Source organism: Felis catus, chromosome A2 (assembly GCF_018350175.1).
Source record: "Felis catus isolate Fca126 chromosome A2, F.catus_Fca126_mat1.0, whole genome shotgun sequence".
Taxonomy (NCBI): Eukaryota; Metazoa; Chordata; class Mammalia; order Carnivora; family Felidae; genus Felis; species Felis catus.
The window spans coordinates 87,585,119-87,612,030 of record NC_058369.1 but is presented as its reverse complement, the minus strand read 5'-3'; the positions used below and the strand labels follow the sequence as shown (position 1 = coordinate 87,612,030).

The 26,912-nt window shown below is 36.1% G+C and overlaps 1 protein-coding gene across 1 annotated transcript in view; it reads left to right on the top strand.

The window, feature by feature from the left end:
- Nucleotides 1-26,912, top strand: part of PCLO (piccolo presynaptic cytomatrix protein) — a 417,535-nt gene that overhangs the window by 30,282 nt on the left and 360,341 nt on the right. The gene's annotated exons all lie outside the window — the stretch shown is intronic.

Genomic DNA, 26,912 nt, shown 5'->3' with positions numbered 1-26,912 from the left:
ACAGGGATTAAACGCTTGCTGCTGTGTCAGATGGTTAATAAATATTTAGACATTGAATTTTAAGTAATTGTTCATTGTCTTACACACATCAAAAATACTTAAGGATTATTTTTTTCTGTGCTCTTTGATTTTGTGATTCATTGGAATGGAAAAATTGAACAGATTTTAGCAACTACACAAAAGAAGCTTTAGAGATTCTGGTGTTGTTTTCAAGTTAAGTTTTTTAAAAGAATAAACCATATACAATTTTTATTCTTTTACCTTTAAAAGACTTAGGTTGCTTTGACATTATTAACACCATATGAAAGTATTGTTTCTAAAGATTTAAGCACGTTTTTATCTTCTTTATCTGTGATGAATAAAGTTAACTAAGATCCACTGAAAAGGCAGATAAAATTTGGTTTCCCTCAGCACTTCCTGAATGGTAACAACTATAATTATTACTTGCAGTGTTTTGGATTCAATGCAAAAGCAAAACAAAAAGCAAACCTTAAATTTCTTCCATATATTTAGAAGAGTTGTTTTTGGTTGTGTATTCATGAAGCAGAAAATTTTGTATTTCATAGACTTGCAGAATTGTACCCTTTAATGAGGAGTCTTAAGGTGTCAACACAGTGCAGTTTAATACTTATAAAACAAATTGCATCACTAAAAACAAAACATAATGTCTGCATTTAAAATGTATTTTGGGCACGCTAAAAAAAAAACAAAAACAAAACACTGTAGTGTGGAGGGAGGACTTGAGTGTGTATGTGTTTGTGTGTGTCTTTGTTTGTACAAATGTGTCTGTATATACATGTTTCAGAGGAGATCATGTTTCAGAGGAGAAAAAAATCTGGTGTTAACAAAAGCGGTTGGCTAGGGCTCCTAGCTTAGCTTAACTGTGCTAATCCGTATGAAGTTTTCAGTTAGTGTAAGGCCTTAGTGCCCTCTGGTCTTTAGGTAACGTCCATTGGCTGACCCAGTATCAAGGGAGTGAATGATGTTAGTTGAGTTAATCACTGTTCAAGTATCCCTATTACTATTACCCCAAAGGACTTCAGAGGATTGGCAGAAGGAGTTAGTTGAAAAGAAGGCACATTGTGCTTGCATATGTGTGTGCGTACGTGCACATATATTTCCAGAAAATTGTAGATACGATTTATAGGCTTAAGTCGTGGTGCTGTCCCAGAGTTCTTAACTGCTAATCTCTGCTCATTGCCTTCAGTTAGGAGCGATTAGGAAAGCATCTTCTCCCTGATTGTTGCCGTATTTCTGTGCTTTCTCCCCTCTGCTTGATATTTGTTTCTTGTTACCTAATATTTTCTGCTCTTTCATTCTAGTTTTAGAGGGCACGCTCAGAAAATACTCAGATTTTATGCCTGCAATGCAAATAAATGGTATTTCTAAGTAAGGATTCAACTGTTTCCATGTATTTTTCTAATAAAGCACATTTAACTTCATATTATAAGCCTCTGCTTCCGCTGTACCTAATCACCGTGAGGCAGCACCTCTTTTCCCGTGGGTACCACCCCGCCTTCCCCTTTTGCTGTTCTGTTCCTCTGGTGGTGAGAAGGGCTGGTTATATGGGTTATGGAGCTACAGAGAGTATTTCCCCCTCCCCCGCACAGCCCTCAAACACACCTGTCTCTGAGGTTGCTTCCTGTTTCTCATGCACAGCATCCCCCACAACACCTGAGCTGTGCCAAGGTCTACCCGAGGGCCCTGGGGTGTAGCCAGACTTCAGCCTAAGCTTCAAGGTTTAACTGTTTGATGCCAAGTTTGTATAAATGACACTGTAATCCATTAGCCTCTGATAGCAAGGAAAAAGGCATCTAGGCTTTAACTTCTGGTAGCTCAGGACACATGTTATTAATTTTAAAAGCAGCAGCAAGGCTTTCTGAAAGAGCTAGTCTTAGAGAATTTGGAAGCATCCTGAGAAAAACAGCCTAAATTGACAATCCATTTACCTAGTGAATTTTAATAATTCTACTTCAGTTCAAATGCAAAAAAGGACTCATAATTACTCATAGTGGATGTTTATCTTAATGTTTTTACTATACCTTTCAAAAGGAGTTTTGTACTATGGGAATAAAACTTAAAACCATGTCTCCTCATGTTTCAGGAAGTTCTAGGGTCGCAATTTTGCTTCTTTAGTAAGATGATTATGCATGGCCTAAATGATGTAGGAATAGCTAGCATATATTTGTCACCAGGCAACAAATGGGCCTTTTGAGCCAATTAAGACCCACTGGTGTAACTGGGATCCCTTCAGATCTTTGTTCTCTAGCCGAGGTGGCTTCTGCATTGTCTATCAAATACTCAAGGAAAGCCTAATGGGCGTGCACTTTGTTTCTTAGTTTGGCAAACACATATCCTGCTTTTACTTTAAAAACGATTACTTAACTCTTTAAAAATTATAAATACACACACACACACTCACACACATATCTCTCAGCACCCAAAAGCACATAAGTACATACATACACACCAAACTGAAGACTGAAAGAATAATAAAAAATCAATAAGTAGGAAACTCTTCTACCAATAATTATTTTTAAAATAATCACCTAGTGGAGATCTGCATTCCCTGTGAATACTTCTGACATCCCTGGCAGAGAGGGACGCCTGCTAGCCCTTTTTAGCTTACATGAGAAAGTTGACAAGTTTGTGGGTAGAAGCACAATTTTTGGTTCTTAAGTCTTAGGAGACTTTTGATATGTTGCCTTTATATTAAGTGTATATTTAGTCAGAAAATCCAAATAGGGATTTAAAATAGATTTTTGTTTAAACAAATTTAATCAAAAAGCAATTTCTCCATTAGTCTTTTTTCTATGCCTTTTTACGTGCTTAATATTCTATTCTATATTGATAGTTCTCTATCCCAATCTTAACAGGTGATTATATAACATTTATTAACATGATTAAACTCTTCTTAAATATTATTAAAATGAGTATTACCTAATTTTTTGGATACATGGATATGTTCTTTCAATATTAATTTAAATATTACTTAATTTTTTTGATACATGGATACACATTCTTCTCATATTAGGGATTTAGGTTTCATTTTTTTCCTTATAAATGAGTTATATTTTTGGATGCAAATATATTGTATTTTCACTGTTTCCCAAGGAAAGCTTACCAGTCCTGATGTTACTGAAGGAGGGGACAAGGACCTTGCAGTGTCAGATTCTCTTTGGCGACGATAAGGCAGTTAACACTGCCACCACTGGTGTCACGTGATTCCTTTCTTACTGAATCTTCTCCATACTTGAAGAAAAACATTTAAAATGATATTTGTTAATCTGGAAGTCTAAAATTGCTATCATATTGTTCCTTTGACTTATATTTCTTTTATTACCATTTTGTTTGAATATTAAAGGCAAATAGATGATTTCTAGAGAAAATATTGTCCAGGCATTATGGGAAAAGGTAAACTGCTATCGTTGTTGCTGTTTTTTTTTTTTTTTCTTTTTTTTCCCCCCTTTTGCTACAGGCTGGTAGTAGACAGTCCTTTTCCTCACAACAGCCTTGTTGGGTAGGTTTTACAGTGATTTTAGAGATCAGGAAAATGACTATCAGAGGGGGGCAGCTATCAAGCCCCAGAGGCTGAGCCCGTGCCCCTCTCTCCTGTAATATGTTTGAGTGACCTAGGGAACTCAAAAACAAATGCCTCTTGGTGTGTCCTCTCTTACTTGTAAGTTGTGTCAGTTGGTGATTACTAGGACTTTAATATCAGCAAATTTGCTAATATTTGCATCAAAGCAAGGTCACATTTGGAGCTCACAGAACAGTGGTGGATGTGTTACATGGTTGGATTTAGAAGGATGGGCAGATGAAGAGGTTTAGAAGTGTAGAGGCCAGCATCATTGCATTATTTTTCTTTCCAGATAAGTCCACCAACTGGTCACCATTTGTTTACACGTGAAAGAGACTGAGTGATGTACCTGCCTTCATATATAGTGAATGTGAGGACATAAAGCATACTTGCTGCAGCTGCCAGAAATACTATTACATTCCTGCCAGGGAATGCAAAGACTTTACTCTGTGAACATTATGAACATCTAAGGTGGTTGTTAATCCTTGCTTCTCCCAACAGTTTGGTGTAGACTCCTTTGCTACATTCCCATGAGTGGGATTGCTGGACCTTCGGTTATCTATATCTTAAATTTGTTCTCCAGGCATTTGTATCAGTTTATATTCTGACCAGCTTCTCATATATTCTGCTCTTTCTCTTGAGATTCATTGTCTGATAAGATTGTCACTGGACAAATGTGGCTAATGAGCACTGTGGCTAACAACCTAAGATTATTTTAAGTGTGAAAAAACAGTGGATTTCAAGAAGTCAGTATGAAAAAATGTAAAACATCTCAATAATTTTGTGATTACTATTGTATAAGGCTTTTCTTCCTTAAGTATTGCTTCTTTTACTGCCTTTTCATCACACAACTTTGTAGTTGCCTAGGTTCGTGCGTGGCCATATACCGCTGTGTAGGATATATATCTTTCTCTCTCTACCAGAAAACACCAATGTTATTAGATTTCTTGATCTCTGACCGTCTTTTCCAGAGCTAATTTTCCTCATATTACACAAGATAGCTAGTTCTTTTTGCATTCATTACTGAGCAAAGAGGTCTCGGGGCTCTCTCATCAAGAGACATAAGGATCAATGTTCTCAGGTGCTGCTAACCATCATTAAGAAGTATCAGTCCTACTGACTAGCACAGTGTGGCCATGCGAGTCTTCAGGTCAGGACACCTTCTCTACTGATCCCTCAGGTACCAATGTTTCCTCCTTCAGAACTTTTGAATCTGTGGCTTTGAGTAAAATTCATCAGTTTTTGGGTCAGTTGCTGGAGACCCAGCAATACAAAATAACTAGAATTTACATCATCTGGTCTGCTATTTTCTCCCTTTTCTTTTCTTAATTGCTGTTTATTTTACTTTTAAAACTTAATTCCAATAATTTCAATTATAGAAGTAGTATATACGTGCATATATATATATAACAGATACATATATATATGTATCTGTTATGTATATAACAATCCATACAGTACTGAAGTGTCTGAAGAGAAATAGCTTTCTCTCCCCCATGTACTTCATACTAACGACTTAGTATCTTTTCAGACATGTCTTTTTCTTTTTTTCTTTTTTAAAAATTTTGATTGCTGTGTAATTGACATAGAATATATCATTAGTTTCATATGTATAACAGTCATTCAACAATTACATATGTTGTGAAATGCTCGCCACAATAAGTGTATTACAGTATTGAATGGATTCCCTATGCTGCACTTTTCATCCCTGTGACTTACTTATTTTACGATTGGAACTCTGTGCCCTTTAATCCCCTTTGTGCATTTTACCCATCCCCCCCCCCACCCTTCCCCTTTGGCAGCCATGAGTTCTCTATAAGTCTGTTTCTTTTTTGTTGTTTGTTTGCTCATTTGTTATTTAGATTTCACATAAAAATGAAATCATATGGTATTTGTCTTTTTCTGGCTTATTTCACTTAGCATAATACCCTCTAGGTCCATCATTGTTGTCATGAATGGCAAGATTCATAGCTGAGTGGTATTCCCTTCTGTATATGTACTATATCTCCTTTATCCATCCATCTGTTGATGTACGCTTGGGTTGCTTCCATGTCTTAACTATTGTAAATAATGCTGCATATAAGGATGCATATGTATTTACAAATTAGTGCTTCTTTACTTTTAAGATAAATACCCAGTAGCGGAATTAATGGATCATTTATGGTAATTCTGTTTTTAATGTTTTGAGGAACCTTTATCCTGTTTCCACAGTAATTGCACCAGTTTACATTCCTACTAACAGTGCAGGATGGTTCCCTTTTCTTCACATCCTTGCCAACACTTGCCTTTTTATACTAGCCATTCTGACTGATGTGAGGTGAAATCATTGTGGTTTTGATTTGCGTTTCCCTGATGATTAGTGATGTTGAGCATCTTTTCATGTTCCATTGGCCATCTCTGTGTCTTCTTTTGGAAAAATGTCTATTCACGTTCTCTGCTCATTTTTTAATTGGATTATTTTTTAGGGAGTTTTGTTGTATCTGTTCTTTACATATTTTGGATATTAATCTCTTATTGGTTATATTATTTACCAGTATTTTCTTTTATTCGGGTTGTCTTTTTGTCTTGTTGACAGTTCCCTCTGCTGTGCAAAAGCCTTTTATTTTGGTGTAGTTGGAATAGTTTATTTTTGCTTTTGTTTTAATGCCTTAGGAGACAGATCCAGAAAAATACTGCTAAGGTTGATGTCTAAGAGATTACTGCCTATGTTTTGTTTTAGGAGCTTTATGATTTAAGTCTTTAATCCATTTTGAGTTTATTTTTGTGTATGATATAAGAAAGTGGTTCAGTTTTATTCTTTTGCATGTAGCTGTCCAGTTTTTCTAGTCCCATTTATTGAAGAGACTGTTTTTTCCTGATTGCATATTCTTACCTCTTTGTCACAGATTAATTGACCGTAGATGTGTGGGTTTATTTTTGGGCTTTGTTCCATTGATCTATGTGTGTCTGTTTTTGTGCCAATACCATACTGTTTTGATTGTGATAGCTTTGTAGTATATCTTGAAATCTGGAATTGTGATACCTCCAACTTTGTTCTTATTTATCAAGGTTGCTTTGGCTATCTGGGGTCTTTTGTGGTTCCATGCAAATTTGGGGATATTTTTGTTCTACTTGTTTGAAAAACAGTGTTGGCATTATGATAGAGACTGCATTGAATCTGTACATTGCTTTGAGTAGCATGTACATTTTAACAATATTAATTCTTGGGGCGCCTGGGTGGCTCAGTCGGTTAAGCATCTGACTTCGGCTCAGGTCATGATCTCGTGGTCCGTGGGTTCGAGCCCCGCGTCGGGGTCTGTGCTGACAGCTCATAGCCTGGAGCCTATTTCAGATTCTGTGTCTCCCTCTTTCTCTGACCCTCCCCTGTTCACGCTCTGTCTCTCCCTGTCTCAAAAATAAATAAATGTTAAAAAAAAATTAAAAAAAAACCCAAAAAAACCCAATTTTAATTCTCTAATCCATGACCATGGTTAACCTTTCTATTTGTGTATCCTTCACTTTATTTCATCAATGTGTTAAAGTTTTAAGAGTACAGGTCTTTCACCTCTTTGGTTAAATTTATTCCTAAGTATTTTATTCTCTTTGATGCAGTTGTAAATGGGATTGTTACACATATTTCTGTTTTTTGCTATTTGATAGCAATCCGTGTATAGAAATGCAGTGGATTTCTGTATATTGATTTTGTATTCTGAAGTTTTACTGAATTCATGTATTAGATATAATAGTTTTTTGGTGGAGTCTTTAAGGTTTTCTGTACATAGTATCACGCCATCTGCAAGTATGGACAGTGTTTTCTTTTTTCTTTCTTACCAGTTTGGAAGGCTTTTATTTATTTATTTTGTCTGGTTTTATGGCCAGGACTTCCAGTACTATGTTGGATAAAAGTGATGAGAATGGACATCCTTGTCTTGTTCCTGATCTTAGGGGAAAAGCTTTCAGTTTTCACCACTGAGTATGAATTTGGCAGAGGTTTTGTCGTATATATAGCCTTTGTTACGTTGAGGTATTCCTTCTATACCCACTCTATTGAGAATGGGTTTAATTTTGTCAAATGTTTTTCTTGAATCTTGAAATGATTGTGGTGTTTTTTTAAATGCTTATTTATTTATTTTGAGAGAGAGAGACAGAGGGCGTGCGCGTGCATGCAAGTGGGGGAGGCGTAGAGAGAGATAGGAGAGAGAGAATCCTGAACACACTCCACACTCAACACAGAGCCTGATGCAGGGCTCAATCCCATGACTTTGAGATAATGACCTGAGCAGATGTTAAGAGTTGAACGACCAACCGACTGAGACACCTAGGCGCCCTAATCATTTGGTTTTTAATCTTAATTTTGTAAATCACATTGATCAATTTGTGTATATTGAACCATCCTAGCATCTTTGGAATGAATCCCTATGATCATTATAATAATCGTTTTAATTTAATGTGTTGTTGAATTTGGTTTGGTAATATCTTGTTGACGTTTTTGTATATATACTCATCTGGGATATTGGTCTGTAATTTTCTTTTATTGTAGTGTCTTTGTCTAGTTTTGGTATCAAAGTAATATTGTCTCATAGAATGCATTTGGAAACATTCCTTGCTCTTTTTTTTTTTTTTTTTTAAGCAGTTTGGAAAGAAAGGTATTAATTCTTTTTAAAAGGTTCATTAGAATTGACCTGTGAAATCATCTGGTTCTGGACTTTAGTTTGTTGGGATTTGTTTGGTTACTGATTCAATTTTGTTACCAGTAATTGATCTTAAATATCTTTGTGAATCAGTCTCAGAAGATTCTGTGTTTCTAGAAATTTATCTATTTCTTTCAGGTTGTCCAATTTGTTGGCATATAATTTTTTATTGTATTAAATTATTTGAATTTCTGTGTAATTGGTTGTAGCTTCTCTGTCTTTTTTTGTTTATTTATTTGAATCCTCTCTCTTTTTTTCTTGATGAGTCTAAACCAGCTTTGAGTCTCATTGATCTTTTTCTATTGTTTTCTTTTCCATTTATTTCTGCTCTGATAATTATTATTTCCTTCTTTCTACTAACTTTGGGCTTTGTTTATTCTTCTTTTTCAAGTTCCTTCAAGCAAAAGTTTAGGTTGCTTATTTGAGATTTTTGTTTCTTGAGATAGGCCTATGTTGTTATAAACTGCCCTCTTAAAACTGCTTTTGCTACATCCCAAAGCTTTTAAACGGGTTTATTTTCATTTGCTCCCAAGTATTTTTTGATTTCTTTTTATGATTATTTTGCTAAGGAAGTCCTTTTTACATTTATATTATAAAAATAGCCTTCTACATTTCTTATAAACATGTAATTTTATTCTTCACTTTAGGTCACTTATTTATCTGTCATTATTATTATTAGTTTTTGGTGTATTGTGAGGTGAAGGGTTTAATTTTACATATTCACAATACATGACCACTTGCCGCCACATTATTTACTAAGTAATTCATTCTTTTCACTCTCTTTTTAAATTATTTTTATTGTAATTCCCATATAATTAATATACAGTGTTATATTAGTTTCAGGCATACAATATAGTGATTCAACAATTCTATACATTACACAGTGCTCATCACAACAAGTTTATTCTTAATCCGCTTCATCTATTATTTTACCCATCCTCTCATCCTCCTCCCCTCTGCTAACCATAAGTTTCTTCTCTATATTTAAGAGTTTAGTTTTTTTCCTCTTTTTTCTTTGTTTTCTTTGTTGAATTCCACATGAGTGAAATCATATGGTATTTGTCTTTCCCTGATTGACTTATTTCACTTAGCAGTATATCCTCTTAGATGCTTTCATATTGTTGAAACTGGCAAGGTCTTATTATTTTTATGGTTGAGTAATATTTCATTTTATGTATATATCATATCTTTATCCACTCTTCTATGGATGGACACTTGTGTTGCTTCCATATCTTAACTGTTGCTAATAATCCTGCAGTAGCCATAGGGGTGCATATATCTTTTCAAATCAGTATTTCTGTATTCTTAGGGTAAATACACCATAGTGGAATTACTTGATCTTATGATAATTCTATTTTCAAGTTTTTGAGGACTTTTATTTACTGTTTTCCATAGTGGCTGCACCAGTTTGCATTTTCATCAGCAGTGGCCCAGGGTTCCTTCTCTCCACATCCTCACCAACTCTTGTTTCTTGTGTTTTTGATTTTAGCCATTCTCATAGGTGTGAGCTGATATCTCACTGTGGTTTTGATTTGCATTTCTCTGATGCTGAGTGATGCTGAGCATCTTTTCATGTGTCTGTTGACCATCTGTATATCTTCTCTGGATAAATGTCTGTTAATATCTTCTGCCAATTTTTAACTGGATTAGTTGTTTTCTGAGTGCTGACTTTATATGTTGTGAATACTAACCCTTTATTGGATATGCCATTTGCAAATATCTTATCCCATTTAGTAGATTGTCTTTTGGTTTTGTTGATGGTTTCCTTCTCTTCACATAAAGCTTTTTATTTTGATGTAGTCCCAGTAGTTTATTTTTGCTTTTTTCCCCTTGTCTCAGGAGAGGCAAAAATTTTGAAAAATGTTGACATGGCTGATGTCAGAGAAATTGATGCTTGTGCTCTCTTCTGTGATTTGTATGGTTTCAGGTCTCACATTTAGGTATTTAATCCATTTTGAGTTTATTTTTATGTATGGTAGAAGAATGTGGTCCAGTTTCTTTCTTTTGCGTGTAACTGCCCAGTTTTCCTAACACTATTTGTTGCAAACACTTTCTTTTTCCTATTGCATGTTCTTGCCTTCTTGACTCCTTTATTGAAGGTTAGTTGACGGTATAATCATGAGTTTATTTCTGGGCCCTTGATTCTGTTACATTGATCTGTGTATCTTTGTGTGTGTGTGTGTGTGCATGTGTGTGTGTGTGTGTGTGTGTGTGTGTGCGTGTGCACACGTGTGTACCAGTACCATACTGGTTTGATAACTATAGCTTTGTAGTGTATCTTGAAATCTCAGATTGTGATACTTCAAATTGTTTTCTTTTTCAAGATTGTTTTGGTTATGGGGGCGCCTGGGTGGCGCCGTCGGTTAAGCGTCCGACTTCAGCCAGGTCACGATCTTGCTGTCTGTGGGTTCGAGCCCCGCGTCAGGCTCTGGGCTGATGGCTCAGAGCCTGGAGCCTGTTACCGATTCTGTGTCTCCCTCTGTCTCTGCCCCTCCCCCGTTCATGCTCTGTTTCTCTCTGTCCCAAAATAAATAAACGTTGAAAAAAAAATTAAAAAAAAAAGATTGTTTTGGTTATTCAGGGTCTTTTGTGGTTTCATACAAATATTAGGATTTTTTAATAAATTTTTTTAATGTTTTATTTATTTATTTATTTTTTTAAATTTTTTTTCAACGTTTATTTATTTTTGGGACAGAGAGAGACAGGGCATGAATGGGGGAGGGGCAGAGAGAGAGGGAGACACAGAATCGGTAACAGGCTCCAGGCTCTGAGCCATCAGCCCAGAGCCCGACGCGGGGCTCGAACCCACAGACCGCGAGATCGTGACCTGGCTGAAGTCAGACGCTTAACCGACGGCGCCACCCAGGCGCCCCTAATGTTTTATTTATTTTTTAAGACAGAGAGAGACAGAGCATGAATGGGGATGGGGCAGAGAGGGAGGGAGACACAGAATCCAAAGTAGGCTCCAGGCTCTGAGCTATCAAGGAGCACAGAGCCTGATGCGGGGCTCAAACTTACGAACCGTGAGATCATGACCTGAGCTAAAGTCGGACGCTTACTGACTGAGCCACCCAGGCATCCCCAAATATTGGGATTTTTGTTCTGGTTTTGTGAGAAATACTTTTGGTATTTTGATAGAAGTTGCATTAATTCTGTAAATTTCTTTGGGAAGTATAGACATTTTAGCAATATTTGGTCTCCCAATCCATAAGCATGAAATATCTTTCCATTTAGTTTGTGTTATTTTCTATTCTTCATCAGTTTTTACAGTTTCCAGAGAATAGAACTTTCCCCTCCTTGGTTACATTTATTCCTAGGTATTTTATTATTTTTGGTGCAATTGTAAATGGGGCTGTTTTCTAATTTTTTATTTCTGCTATTTCATTGTTAGTGTATAGAAATGCAATGGATTTCTGTATATTGATTTTGTATCTGTGACCTGAGTTCATCTATTAGTTCTAGTAGTTTTTTCATAGAGTCTTTAGGATTTTCTATACATAGTATCATGTCATCTGCAAATAATGGAAGTTTTACTTTTTTACCAATTGGATGGCTTTTATTTCTTTTTGTTTTCTTATTGCTGTGGCTAGGATTTCCAGTACTATGTTGAATAAAAGCGGTGAGAGTGGACATCCTTGTCTTGTTCCTGATCTTAGGGGAAAAGCTCTCAACTTTTCACTACTGAGTATGATGCTAGCTGTGAGTTTTCCATATATGGTTATTTTTATGTTGAAATATGTTTCTTTACTCTGATTTTTAGTGCTACCTTTATCTTATAATACATTTACTTAAAACAATTCACTCTTCTAGATTCTTTAATTTAATTGTACTATTAAATGTTAAATGTCTAGTCTGCAGTTTTAGTACCTTACTATTTTTATTAGTCTGGTTTTAACATTTAAAAATATTAAGGATCAATGAAAATCTAAGTCAAAAAGTCTAGTGATAGGGTGTGTACCCGCCCAGAATTTGACTTTTCCTTATTTATAAGCTAATAAATTAACTTGTTACTGTTTTGTAGATGCCAGTCATTGATATGACACTCCTGGGTCAAAGACAGGGAACTTTATTACTCACACCACAGCAGGCAGTGTGAACGTCAGCATATTTGTATCAGTTCACCTTGCCCTCCACCCTGATGTGGATCATGTGATATGGGCCTACACTGATAACTGCACATGTAGTGGGTTTGAGTCACATGTGAGGGACACTGAGCTTGTTGAATCTACCTCTTATATCGCAAATGGTAAGCCAGCCTATTCCTTGTCTTACCGAGAGACATTGCCTCATCCTTTTGGGTTGCCCACTATACACACAAGCCTAAGAAATGGCCAAAGTGAAGAGCAGCCAGAGCCTTGCATTGTTGGCATAAACTATAAGACATCCAGGAGCAGGAGAGACTGAGGATTCTCTTTCCAAAGAGGTATTAATAACCCAGTGGATTAAAAAAAATAATATTTATTTATTTTTGAGAGAGAGACAGAGAGACAGAGAGAGGACGAGCGGGTGAGGGGCAGAGAGGGAGGAAGACACAGAATATGAAGCAGGCTCCAGGTTGTGAGCTGTCAGCACGGAGCCGTATGCAGGGCTCGAGCTTGCAAACCGTGAGATCATGACCTGAGCCCAAGTCGGACGCTTAACTGACTGAGCCATCCAGGTGCCCCAATCCAATGGATTTTAAGCTTAAAATATTATGACTTCTTTCTTAAAATGATGTTACATATGGAGACCAAGGATAGAAAACAGTGAGAATTGAAAGTAGGCTAGTTGAGGCCAATTTCAGCCACTTGACTGCGAGAGGGAAGCTGCCCATTTGGAAACCTCTCTTATTCTTGAACCTGCTTCTCATCCAACTACATGAAACTTCCATTAAAGAAGACTACCTCTGAAACTTCCTACTTAGATTAAGAAAATTAGGCTCAGAGAACTAAAATTAAATGCTTAAGATTGGGGCCAGATAGTGATCGCTAAGTACTAAATAAAAATACTCTTTATTTAGGCTGTTTTATGCAGCTCCTTTTAACAACTCCTTTTCTAAACTGTGAGCACCGGAGCAAGAGGACAAAACAGACAACTGATAACAACAGACAAACAATAAGCATGCTCCATGATTTAGTATGTATTAACATTTTCTTGCCCCACTGAATGTGGGTTACATAATCCTACGTTTTGATATAATGTTAATATAATTTAAAAATAAATGCAATGGCATTTTCACGATACAGTTTTATGACTGAGATTACTCTTGCATTAAATTTTAGAAATCTTTCTAATTAGATGGCAAAATAATGTTCTATATATGATACTCTATACTACTAACAATGTAATTTACATGGTCATTTTATAAAACTTATTGCAGGTTTTTCTTACTGTAGGAGAAAAAAGTGATAATAGATATTTATATAATTGAAACAATACGTTTTGCTATAATATTTTCTCATATCGGAAATTACATGTATACCTATATACACATATATATGTATGGTGTGTGTATACACTTTTATATATGTATATTTTTAGATATAAAATAGAAATTTCCCTGGGAAGGATTAGGACTCAAAATACTATTTTGGGAGAAAACATACATAGTGTTGTGTATTAACATATAGAAGTGTGAGTCACATCTGCCTTGTCAGTTTCTAAAATATGTAGTGTCAAGTAAAAATATAATCAGGAGAAATTGAAATGTGTCTTACATATTGAATTAGCCACTGGAATAAAAATAACCTCAGATATCCATGTGTGCAATGCCTAACCTTGGCTTTGAATACTTTTATGTTTCTCTCTTGCTTTTTAAAAATGTTATAAGGGCACCTGGGTAGCTCAGTCAGTTAAGCATGTGACTCTTGATTTCAGCTCTGGTCATGATCTCATGGTTTATGAGATTGAGCCCCGCTTCAGGCTCTGTGCTGGCAGCATGGAGCCTGCTTGGGATTCTCTCTCTTCCTTTCTCTCTGTCCATCCCTGTCTTGCTCTCTCTCTCTTTCTCAAAATAAATAAACTTAAAAAAATGCTATAAGAAAACGTGTTTGTGGACACTTAGAAGACATGTCATTTTAATTTACCCATTTGGGAAACCACAGAAAGAAGGAATGTTCTTTTAAAGCATTTTTAGTTTGTTAATACTATAATAAAGCTCTTTTAATGGCTAATAAATGTATGTGAATGATGTTTGTAAGTTCATCTTGTTTTTAAATCCTGAAATTAGCTGTGTATTCACTTTGATTACCTTTTAGGCATGTCAGAGTAGTAATTACTCCACTTTTTTTTCACCTGGTTTCGGTTTATTTCACTAATGCATAACTTTGTAAGTAGAAGATTTTTCTCAGCATACCACATATTGTCACTATTATCATCTCAAAGTGCTATCACCAGCAATTTTCTTTTGCACCTGCTAAAAATAGAACCTTAATACCTAAATCAAACTTCCAAAGGAAAGATAATTAAAGCACTCAGTAAACAATGTAACTTTTCATTGAGTAAACTGTGAGATTGCCTGCTAATTTCTTCTGTTATTTACTCAGCCTTCATGAAACTCTGTGGACTTCTGACATCTATTATATGTCATGTTTTTATTCTGACATTCTTGTTTAATTCATCAACATACTGCAATATGTGAGTAACTACTCAAAAAATAAATACTCTCCACTTTAAAAAGAACCTTAATACAGAAGTAATTATGTAAGTATTATCTATGTATACAAAACCATTAATAAAAGACTTAAGAAACTTAAATAGAAATGAATAGTATCAGCTAAGACCTGCCAAATAAGAGATTGAATATGTTTCATGACTTTTATAAAAAGAATCATCCTCTATTTGAAGTTTATTTATTTATTTTTGAGAGAGAGAGAGAGAGAGAGAGAGAGGGAAAATGTGCATGGTGAAGCAAGGGAAGGTCAGAAAGAGAGGAAGAGAGAGAATCCCAAGCAGGCTCCACACTGAGTGGAGAATCCTAAGGAAGGGCTCAATCCCACGACTGCAAGATCATGAGCTGAGCCAATATCAGGAGTCGGATGCTTAACCGACTGAGCCACTTAGGTTCTTAAAGAATCATCCTTTATTTAAAAACTTTGCATGCTTATCAGAATTCTCAGTCACCTGGAGTCAGTTTTCTCATAGCACTGTAATGTGTAAAGATATATACTAATTGAGGACCCAACACAGTCTGATCCTTGTCAGAATAATCTAGGACATTTTCTCCAGTGTATTTTATTGAAGTGTAGTCTCACCAGATGCTACACTAAAAACGTGTCCCCTGGTCAAGAAAATTGGCGTATGCTTCACATTTAATCTCTTTTAGAGATATAAATTGCATATATTAGCACTGTGGGAGATCTTTGAAGATAGAACTTTGTTTTACCTAGTATACAAAAAATTTATTTTACCACACAGTCTTTTCATTTATTTGGCAGAATTGGTTTCTGGAAGGCACATATTGCTCAAGAAATAGTATTAGAAATATTAAATACCTTTGAATTGGTGTCTTTATCATCTCCTAGAATTTTTTCGTTTGCCTGCAGAGCAATACATTACACGATCTAGGGAAGATTTCTGTTAAAATGTACCACGCACATACTGCCTATTCATTTCCCATATTGGGAGTCATCATCTTGTCCCCATGTTTCTTCTGACGTGCTTCCTGTCTTGCTGAAAGGCATGACAGATCCTGAGAGCCATTCCAAGCTTCCGTTTCTGTTTCACTTCCCAGAAGCTATGGCTTTTAATTATGATTGGTTCTACCTGCTAAAGGTATCTTTGTTCCCTTCTGTCTTTCTTATCCTGTTAGAGCCTTGTTCAAGTCATTGTGTATCATCCCTGTTACAGCAGTGGACCCTGAACACTTTACTTGGGAAACTAAGTTTCTTAAAATTCAGACTCCAAAGAGTTGCTGATTATTTGTGCAGTGTCCTTGTTTATCATGTTCTACTGAATCCGTAATCTCTCTTCATGTAAAAGCATATTCAGTGGCATGATCAAAGTGTGTACTTTTGGTTCACCATACCTCTTCTAGTGCCTCAGTTCTCCCCACATATTTATTTATCTCCTATCAATTCTTTGAGATTCATCTCAAACATCATTTCTGTTCATGTTGTAACACTTCAGTCAGGTTTTCTTACATAGTGTTCCAGTTGTCTCTTTATTTGTGTAATGTCACCACAATGTGACCCCTGGGCGCTATTGGTACCATTAAAATGCCAGCTCATGGTAGGTAGTCAAAACATGTTTGTTCATTGAAGGAAAAACAGAATTTAAACAAGTGGCATGTAGAGGGAAGTGCATGCTTCATGTTAATGGCGTTAAAATTGTAGTTAGAAATACTTTGAAACTTACTAAGTCCTGTATTGGCTGTAAGGCTTTTTAAGGTCCTTCAAAAAAAGTCTTAAATAGTAATATGTATTTCTTTTCCCGTGTTCTTTTTTGTTTATTTATTTTGAGAGAGAGAGAGAGAGAGAGAGAGCGAGCAAGCAAGCAAGCAAGCAGGGAAGGGGCAGATAGAGAGGAAGAGAATCTCAAGCAGGCTCCACACTCAGTGCAAAGCCTGACATGAGGCTTGATCTCACGAACTGTGAGATCATGACCTGAGCTGAAATCAGGAGTTGGACGCTTAATGGACTGAGCCACCCAGGTGCCCCTCTTTACCCATGTTCTTAAAGCTTAGAAGGATTAGAAAGACGGTGAGCTTTTTTTTTTACATGAAACTTAAGAACTTTCTAATTTTAATCATTTGCTCAAAAATTACCTCAATGAGGCTAACCTGGACCACTATTTATTACTATGATCTGCCACCTGCTTTCCATAATGCAAAATTTTCTCACCCTGATTTCTTTTTTCTTTTGTTTATAGCATTTATTATCATGTAACATGATAGTTAATTTATTAATTTATTATGCTTTTTTGACCATTATCTCTCTCCTTCACTAGAATACAAGTTACATGAGTGTCAGGCACTTCTCTACTCATACAGAATCTTAGTAGAGTGAGTGAATTAATCCTGTATAGTTATTACAGATGCATATCTGAGTAGGGTAAACTGGAATATTGATTCAGAATGCTCACATCATATCTCGTTAGCTGCAAATGTTTTTAATGACTTTCTTTTTTCCAAGACTTCATCTCAAAAGTTGGAAAGAAGACAATATCACATATATTTAAAAACTTATAAAAAATTTTAAAAACAAAATGGGGCACCTGGGTGGCTCAGTCGGTTAAGCGTCCGACTTTGGCTCAGGTCATGATCTCACAGTTTGTGAGTTCGAGCCCCGCGTCAGGCTCTGTGCTGAGAGCTCAGAGCCTGGAGCCTGCTTCGGATTCTCCTCCTCTCTCAGCCCCTCCCCTGCTCATGCTCTGTCTCTCAATAATAAATAAACATTAAAAAAAAAAAAAACTTCAAAATAAATTGTCACCAAACTAGGTCCATAAGGAACACTGTATCTTCTATTACAGCTGAGGCAAAAATGAATGACACTACACGGAAAAGAGACAGTGGGTTTGCTGATCCATAGAGAGGCAACATAGCAGTGTTGTCAAGATGCTGTCTCTGCTACCCCAGAGAGGCTGGCTTTCTTCACCGAATAAAACGGGCGTGATCATGAGATCATGATCATGGGGCTGGTGTCAGAATTAGAAGAGTGAATACAGAGTAAGCTTTAAGGACAGTTCACAGTAGTAGATAAAGCTCAATAAGTGACAGTTTTGATAGCTACCCTTCCCAGATCTAGAAGGCATTTGGTATCGAGGTATACCTTTTGCTAAGACAAGATGAAAAATGATTCTCTTCTAAGTGAAATTTTACTTCCAAGGAAAACTAAGCTGCTTAATGAAATGTGTTTGAATGTTAAATGTCAAGTGTGGGCCTTTACTCCAAGCTTGAAAGTTTATTTCAGATTATTTTGTATAATGTGGTAAAAAGTAATGGGCCCTGACTAAAATGAAGACACATGCATTGCAGTGGTTTTATACGCGATATCAACCGTGATTCTATTTTTACTTAATGAGCTTTTCTCTGTGATTGTGGCATATTAATATGAATGCTTTCTTTACATATGAAACGAAGCAAAGTATCTCTAAGATTTTGAAAAGACTTCCATCGAGAGAAGTTTTATCATGGATTTTCTTAAAATGAGTATACTTGAGAAGCCTTAGAAAATTGCTGAGAAGTAATTACCAACAAGAATATGTTGACATGAGAAATGCTTACTCTGAATGGCTTAATTCATGTCAGCCATGGCCTGAGATTTGTTCTCTTTTCTGACATTTTAATAAGTTGCTCACATTTTTGTATTTTTACTAAAAAATTTGAATTAAATGAAGGTTTTACGTCATCATGATCTTTTTTGCCAAATGAAGCCCAGTAGCCAGCATTGTTATAACGATTTATCCTAGTTCTTTAAAAACAAACATGTATTTTGTAATTAAAATGCTGTGTCACACTCAGGGAAATTATAAATATACTTTTTGATGCATAGAAAAGTATTTATTTTTTTTATTTTTTATTTTTTTATTTTTTTTTCAACGTTTTTTATTTATTTTTGGGACAGAGAGAGACAGAGCATGAACGGGGGAGGGGCAGAGAGAGGGAGAGACAGAATCGGAAACAGGCTCCAGGCTCTGAGCCATGAGCCCAGAGCCTGACGCGGGGCTCGAACTCACGGACCGCGAGATCGTGACCTGGCTGAAGTCGGACGCTTAACCAACGGCGCCACCCAGGCGACCCAGAAAAGTATTTAAATTATACAAAAATAAACACTCATATAATTTGTAGCTTTAAAAATCATGTTATTGTTTTTTTTTAATAAAAGTTATGCAACGTTTAAAGTCTACATATAGAATCCTTTTTAAAACTGACTTTACTCCAAATTTCAATTGTGAAGTAGAAACTGATTTTTCTTTTCTACAGTGGGTATTAGTTTTCTATTGATAGGTAGCACGTTGCCATAAACTTAGCAGTTTAAAACAATATGTATTTATTAGCTCACAGTTTTGTAGCTCAAAAGTCTGGTAGGAAATGACTCAGTTTTCAGATCAGAGTCCTAACAAGACAGAAATCAAGATGCGGTTGGGGCTGTGTTCCCATTGGGGGACTCTGCTGAAAAATCTCCTTCCAGATGTATTCAGGATTTTGGCATAATTCAGTTCTTTGTGGTTGTAGTACTGAGGGGTCTGTTTTCTTGACTGTCAGCCAGGGGCTACTGTGAGTTCTTGGAAACTTTTGGCATTCCTTGTGTCGAGGATCCTGTCTTGAAAGTCAATAGCAGAATTTTCATTACGTGGAATCCATCTCACATTTTAAGTCTCTGACTTGAAAAAGGTCCCAGGCTCTTCCAAAAGCTCACCTGATTGGATTGAGCCTGACTGGATAACATCCCTTTTAATTTACTCAGAAGTCAACTTACTAGTAACCTGATCATGGAGAAATACCCCATCATATATGCAGTTTCCACCTGCACAGAAGGGGAGGCAATTAAGTAAGGCATGTATGCCAAAGGGTAGAAATCTTGGGAAGGAGAGATGCATTTGGGAATTCTGCCTGCCCCAGCAGCTAAGTTACTACATTTATTAAAGCGAGAGAATTTTGTAAAGAAGGGCACATGTATTAAATCGATTTTGTTACAGGGCATGCATACATAAATGCACCCGGGTATTCCACTGACCCATGGATATAAAGTCAAATTAACTTAGCTGAAATCCCATGACAGGAAAAAGGTGTGTCAGAGCAGTACCAGAAGTCATCTTTATGGTGTCATCTCTCATTTAAGGCCTTCCACATAACAACACTAATGCATTATTCTCTTTACGGGGATAGTTATGAGAGGTCTTTATGAATTTACAGTTAAATGCTTGACCTTATTTTTTGGGGTGATCTTATCATTAATTAATTAAATGAACCAGATTATGTTGGAGATTAGGGTATAGGATTCCTTCCAGGGGAGGGAATGGACTTGACAGGGCTAAACAACTGATTGGATGTGTAGAAGTAGAAAGATAAATATGACTACATGCTTTTCATTCTGACATATGGGGACAGCAATTTTAAAATCAAGTGAAATTGGAGCAATGTTCAATTACTAGAATGTTCCTATGCAGAGGGAAGTTAGATTACTCAATTCTAGATCTCAGAGGATATATTTCAGGGACAGACTTCTTCGTTTGGATGCCATCAGAAGTGTCAAAGTCATGAAATTAGATTATAATATGGAAGAAAAAAAATGTCGAAAAGCAAATATGGAGGCGTGAGAGCCAGGAAAGGCCACATTTTGTGAGGGAAGGGGAAGGAGGCAAAACATTGCATGTTGAGTGGTTGGAAAGAAAGGAAAACTTTTATTTTTTTTATTAGTTAAAAAAATTTTTTTTTTTTACATTTATTTATTTTTGAGACAGAGAGGGACAGAGCATGAACGGGGGAGGGTCAGAGAGAGAGAGAGGGAGACACAGAATCTGAAACAGGCTCCAGGCTCTGAGCTGTCAGCACAGAGCCCGATGTGGGGCTCGAACTCACGGACCGTGAGATCATGACCTGAGCTGAAGTCGGTCGCCCAACCGACTGAGCCACCCAGGCACCCCAAAAGGAAAACTTTTAAAAAGGGCATTCTGGAAAGACCAGAGAAGAGAAGTTTTGCAGACCAAACCTTGATTCAGGTAACAGTTAATGAAAGGGGTTGATTGATGCAACGGTGATGTATATTGATTAATCCTTCCCAAGGGAGAAAAAAATGGTGAGGGATGATATATTTTACAAAGTAAGAGCAATATGTTGAACATTTATCCCTTTCTGCCTTTCTTTCATGATTAAGAACTAAGGATGGAATTCATTTTGTTTCAGAATTATGAACTTCCATTAAGTTTTCAGAAAATATTTTACATCTAATTTGGGCAGTATTATTTTTCAAAGATAAAATTTTGGTATAAATCATTAATTTTTGGCAACACACACAATAGGAAATTGCTGTAAATAAATGGTAGCTTATATTAAAATTTTCATGCAAATATATTTTAGTTTCTCTGGTAAATCTCTTAATTATGATAGAAGAATGGCTGATATGTAGATAAGTAGTTAGGTAGGGAGATACCTACGTAGATGCTGAATGCTAGGATTATGGTTGGCCTATGTGGTGTGCAAAATGATCAAGTAAATGTGGACTTAGGATCTAATATAGAAATCAGAGCAGAGAACTTATTTGTCACTTGCCCTACTAACTGTGATTTTTGCTTCTTCCTTTTTTAATCAATGATTTTTTGGAGATTTTATTTTCTCTTTTATACATATGTACACAGAAATGTACATACAATTTATTTTACTTTGTATAAATTATATTAATTTATCCATGACCATTCACTGATGGCAATTACTGTTGCCAAAGAATATCTGAAAACTATTGTAATTTGAAACTTTGGATTTCATTCTTTATATATGTGTGTGTGTATAATTATATATAAAATGCTACAGTATATAATATGTGTGTATAAATTATATATATGATATATAATATATGTAACTTATGGATAATTTTGTTGGTGTTGAATGTTTATCTTTTGAGGAATACATTTTCTAATGAATTCAATATATTTTAAAAATCTAAATGAAAACTCAAAATTATTGATTTTAAAGGCGACTAAGTATTGACTTTCTAGTAGATATTTTCGTCAGGATTAACTTACAATTTAAGCCATAGTTATGTCTCAGCTGAGGCCAAAAGAAAGCAAACAGTGTTGCATTTTATGTATATGATAAATGACAGAAGGGTAGACTCAGGTGAAATGGATTCATGTTGGTCTTGATTAAATATTAAACTTTGTTCTTCGCAACACTGAACTCCAGCAGGGGCTAAATGAAATTCATCCAGGCATGACAGTAGTGACGTGGCAGTGCTGACGTTCAGACGTGTTCTTTTCCTGTTACATTGGTCACTGACAGAATAAATCATAGGTGCATAAGTACCTAGCTGTTAATAATACAGCTTTGTTAGTGATTCTGGCAAAGGTCCACACCCCCTTGCAATTAAGAGGTAGTCAATTTCTTTCTTTTAAATATTGCTTATATTATTCCTTTAAAAAAATGCAAGTGGGTTATGGCTCTTGGTAAAAAAAAAATGCACTTAGTCATTTTCAGTGTTACAAAATAGATATTAATGATCATATAATAAGTTAGTGAATTTTTTTGAAAAAAGAAAGGTATTTCCAAAGGAAGTCAAGACTAACAATTTGACCTGTAAAATAAGTGGTTAATATTCACCAAAGCTGGGATTTAAATCCTGAAAGAAAAACTGAAAATACCAAGATTGAAAAAAATAAAATGTTGATGAGATTATTCTTTCCTCCCTTAGATATGCACAGAATTTCATTGTAAGGTAGCACTTGGCTACATAGTTTTATGAAGATAAGTAGAAATATAAAAAAGGTCACTCTGACAAAGATGAAGAGAGCTTAAATCACCGTATATATTGACTGCTCTTTTTTTTTCTTTAAAAATGCAATGAGTCTGTGTTTGATGCGTGCCTTCCAAGTATTTATAGATATATTTACTAATTTGTTTGCACAGTGCTTCAAGTATGACAGAGGATGGTAAAAATCTTCATGCTAACATTATTTTCAAGTGATTCTAAAAAGCGGGTAAAAGTGATGAATCACACTCTTAATAAGCACATATGTTTGATATACTAGATCATCTTGGTTAAACAAAGTTAAAAAAAATTGTTCTTACTGTAGAGAGTTCTCAGAATTTTCAATGTGGTTAATGTACATGAGGAACCTCCAATAAAGGGATGCTTACAGTTTTCTCAAACATTTTCATACTCATGTCTAGGGATTTGTGTGTGTTATTTGAGATGTACTTCTGGAAATGTTGGCATAGTTAAATTTGTTACAGTTTATTAAAATGGAATAATAATATGTATGGTACGGAATAAAATATACCTATGTTTTCCATTTCTACTTGGGTATTTTACTGTTTCATGTAAAATTCAATTAAACTTAATAAATGCTTTGGAAGATTTTAGAAAAAAGGAGTAACATAGCATGTGCCCTCACAAAAATCATAATATTAGCAGTAGAATAGGAAAACCTGTAAAATAGTTCATAAAAGTTAGACAGTAATAACTACTATAATAGAAATGCAAAAAAAAAATCACAAAAATAAGGAAATGAGGTATTTGATGAGGCAGAGTGGAATGTGAACTGTCCTTGAAGGTGGGTTAGACTTTTGGGGTGGACATTTGCTGTATCATTTTGATTTTCCATCCTGAGCATTCTTCTAAGATATGCTCACTGGGTAATTAAAAAAAAATTATTTTTTAAAGTTTATTTATTTTTGAGAGAGAGAGAGTGTACGTGAGCTTGGGAGGGGTGGAGAGAGAGGGAGACACAGAATCCAAAGCAGGCTCCAGGCTCTGAGCCGTCAGCACTGAGCTTGACACGGGGCTCGAATCCAGGAACTATGAGATCATGACCTGAGCCGAAGCCGGAAGCTTAACCGACTAAGACACCCGGGTGCTCCTCACTGGGTAATTTTGGTGGGAGACACAGGTTTGCCTCTCACTATGAAGGCATAGGAAGGGAAGATGTTTCTTCTCTTGACTCCACACAAGCTAAGATTCCCTTTCGGGACTCTCTTAAAGGACTTGGCACCTTGAGGGATGCTAAGATGTGGCAGTGTAGAATTCACATGTGTCTTCATTGTGTGAATGAACCCTGAAATGAGCGGGGTTGTGGAGGCAGCAATGCCAGCCAGCATTCTCACCTGGCTGCACCTTCCCTTTGACTGTGACTCTGGCTCCTCCTGCCCAGTCTTCTTGTTTCCTGTTTTCAGACTGTTCCTCCAGATCCCGCTGATTTTGACAACTATACTGTCATGAGCACACTATGAAGGTACACACACGAGTTGTATCTTCCCACAGTGTCTAATTCACTCATAAGGCAAAGTTAATCACAATTATAAAGCAGATTCAGGATTCCCAACTCAATGACATTTCACCATGTGATTAAACTTGGCTTCTTACCTGGCACACAGAGCAGGACAGAAGACCAACTGCCCAGCACACAAGATGACAGAAGGGTGCAGGAAGTTAACGAACCAAACACCAAGTCAGTCTGTGGGTGCACAGTTGAGATAAGGCCTCTGTCTGGGCCGGGTCAGCTCTCTGCGCTTACTGCTTATTTTGTTCAATCAGTGAAGGCTCTCATTTGCGTTCGTAAATGAGTCAAACAGAGACTTCAGCGGCAGTTGTCTTTTTTAAGTGGTCAGACACAGAGGGGTCAGGTCTGAGGAGTCTGGCAGTTTGCTGCAAAAGTCCTCCCCCTTTGAAAGGGATTTAATCTGTCTTGGGTCCCTGCAGACCTCCTCTGGTTCTGCCTGTTACCAGTTCTGGGGTGTCAGCTGATGCTGGTCCCGGCGATATCTCCTAGTGCAGTACCTTTAACTGCTTGTGTCATTGCTGGACACAGGCCCCTGCTTGACCTGAGAGACTCCATTTTGCTCTCTGTGTGTACTATATTTTTCCCCCCAAATCTTTTTTCTGACTATCAGAAATAGGTTTTTGTTATTTGTAAGAAAGGACCCTACTAATTCAGCTTTAAAAGTTGAATTTTGGGCGTGCCTGAATAGCTCAGTCAGATGAGCATCCAGCTCTTGATTTCAGCTCTGGTCATGATCCCATGGTCTTGGGAATCGAGCCCTGTATAGGCTCTGTAGTCTCTGTGCTGAGCATGGAGCCTGCTTAAGATTCTCTCTCTATCTCTGCCCCTGCTGCTTGCATGCTCTCTCTCTCTCTTTGACTCTCTCTCTAAAATAAATAAAATAAAAGTTGAATTTGCAAGAAAGTATTTCTTGATTTCTGAGGTGCAAGTTCAGCAAAGACAAAGAAGCAAATATTGTATGTAGGTCTTGGTCAAACCAGAGAAGGAAGGTAACAGGAAATCATTTTTTAGTGGAAAATAGAGAATTCTACACTTTCCTGGTTCATGAGTAATTTTTTCACAGTACTCGTAAGCAACACAAAGTATCTAACAGTTTCTTTTATTAAGAAATTAGATCCAGACCACATAATAGTAACCACTTTGTGTGATGTACTGTGAATATTGCTATGATTCTCTTGAAAATTTAAAATAGTTGCAATGTCCTGTGAGCACCCCACCCCTCTTGAGGGTGCCTCAACATGCTGTTGGGGAAATACAAGCCTCAAAGATTCTTGGTATTTCGCCACTTTTTTTTTAAATTTGTGTTTCTCATCTCACAATCAAAATACTCCTATCAGATTTGCAGATAGGGAAACTGAGGTACACAAAAGTTAAGTGATTTGACTAAGGATATATAAATAGCTGTTATGAGGGATATTGAACCCAAATCTCTATTTTCTGAAGCTACATTGACCATAGCAATTAGATTTTATGTCTGGGGTGTATGTGTTCATATGGCTAAGGCTGTGGAAATGGAGGGTATTCTGATAAAAAGAAAACATGTCAGGATAAAAATATCAGGATGAGGAGTTTGTGCCCTCCATGAGAATCAGTACATTTTTCATAACTGATATTTTGCTTTCAAGTAGTTCTGGACCATGGATTCCTTACACATAAGGGCTTAGATCTTGTCTGTATCAGACCTCATACCATGGAAGCTATCACATACTTGGTACTATGTATATGTTGCTTAATTTAAACTTTGGTTGTGTTGAGAATTGTCAAAAGTGATGTTTTGCACTGAAAAGATTTGTACTATGGTGGAAATGATTAGGAGCTACTGAAGACTAGTCTTAAATTCTGTTTCTTGATGATTCATTTGCTCATTCTTTATTCATTCGTTCAACAGACAGGTACTTAGTGGATACCTCTCAGAAGGCTTCGTATTATTGAGAAGGTTGAGTGCAGTGCCCAACACATAGAAGCCTTCGTCTAGGTCTCTGTTTTGACCTATACCGTCATTTGTGTCATTTTTTTTTCCCCTGATAGTAATATGGGAGAGAGAGTATAGTTTAATAAGATATTTAAAAGATGATAAACAATTTAGGAATTATAAGAATTTCCACTATTATGTTATAAACTAGCATATCCATTTCTGAATTTTTTAAAAAAATATGAATGTATTTTTGAGATAATTAAAATCAGCTTCTTTTGATTGCTTCTGAAAATACTGCTTTTAAGTGTTAGGGAGCTTCTCTAGCGAGGTGATGGATTTTTTCAACCATGATGTGATTTTGTTTGGGTGTCTCATTATCAGTGTTATGACTATAGATGAAAGCTGTATTAGCTAGAATTTTAGATGGGGCTTGTGATGAACATGGTTCATAGAATTATGTAAGAGAAAACAAAGTAAAAGTGAAATACATGTGTATGTTATTAAAATTGCTCAAAAAATTGATGATACTTCCCTTTAAAATGCAATCAGGCATAAGACCAAATAAGTCTTTTGAATTTACTTATGTGGCCAATTTACTTTTGAATTTACTATGGCGACTATTTCATCAACCATTAATTATTATTTTTTAATAATAATTTGATCAACCATTAGTTATTATTATTACATGTCTTCCTTCCTTTTACTAAAATGCACAGTAACTTAAGATACTTCCAGATAAATTGAAATAAAAAAAAATGTCTCTTTTTCAGAAATCTTGTACTGTTACTATATTTCCTTAGAATTTGTGTTTGATTGAACAGAAGGCTTTGAAGTC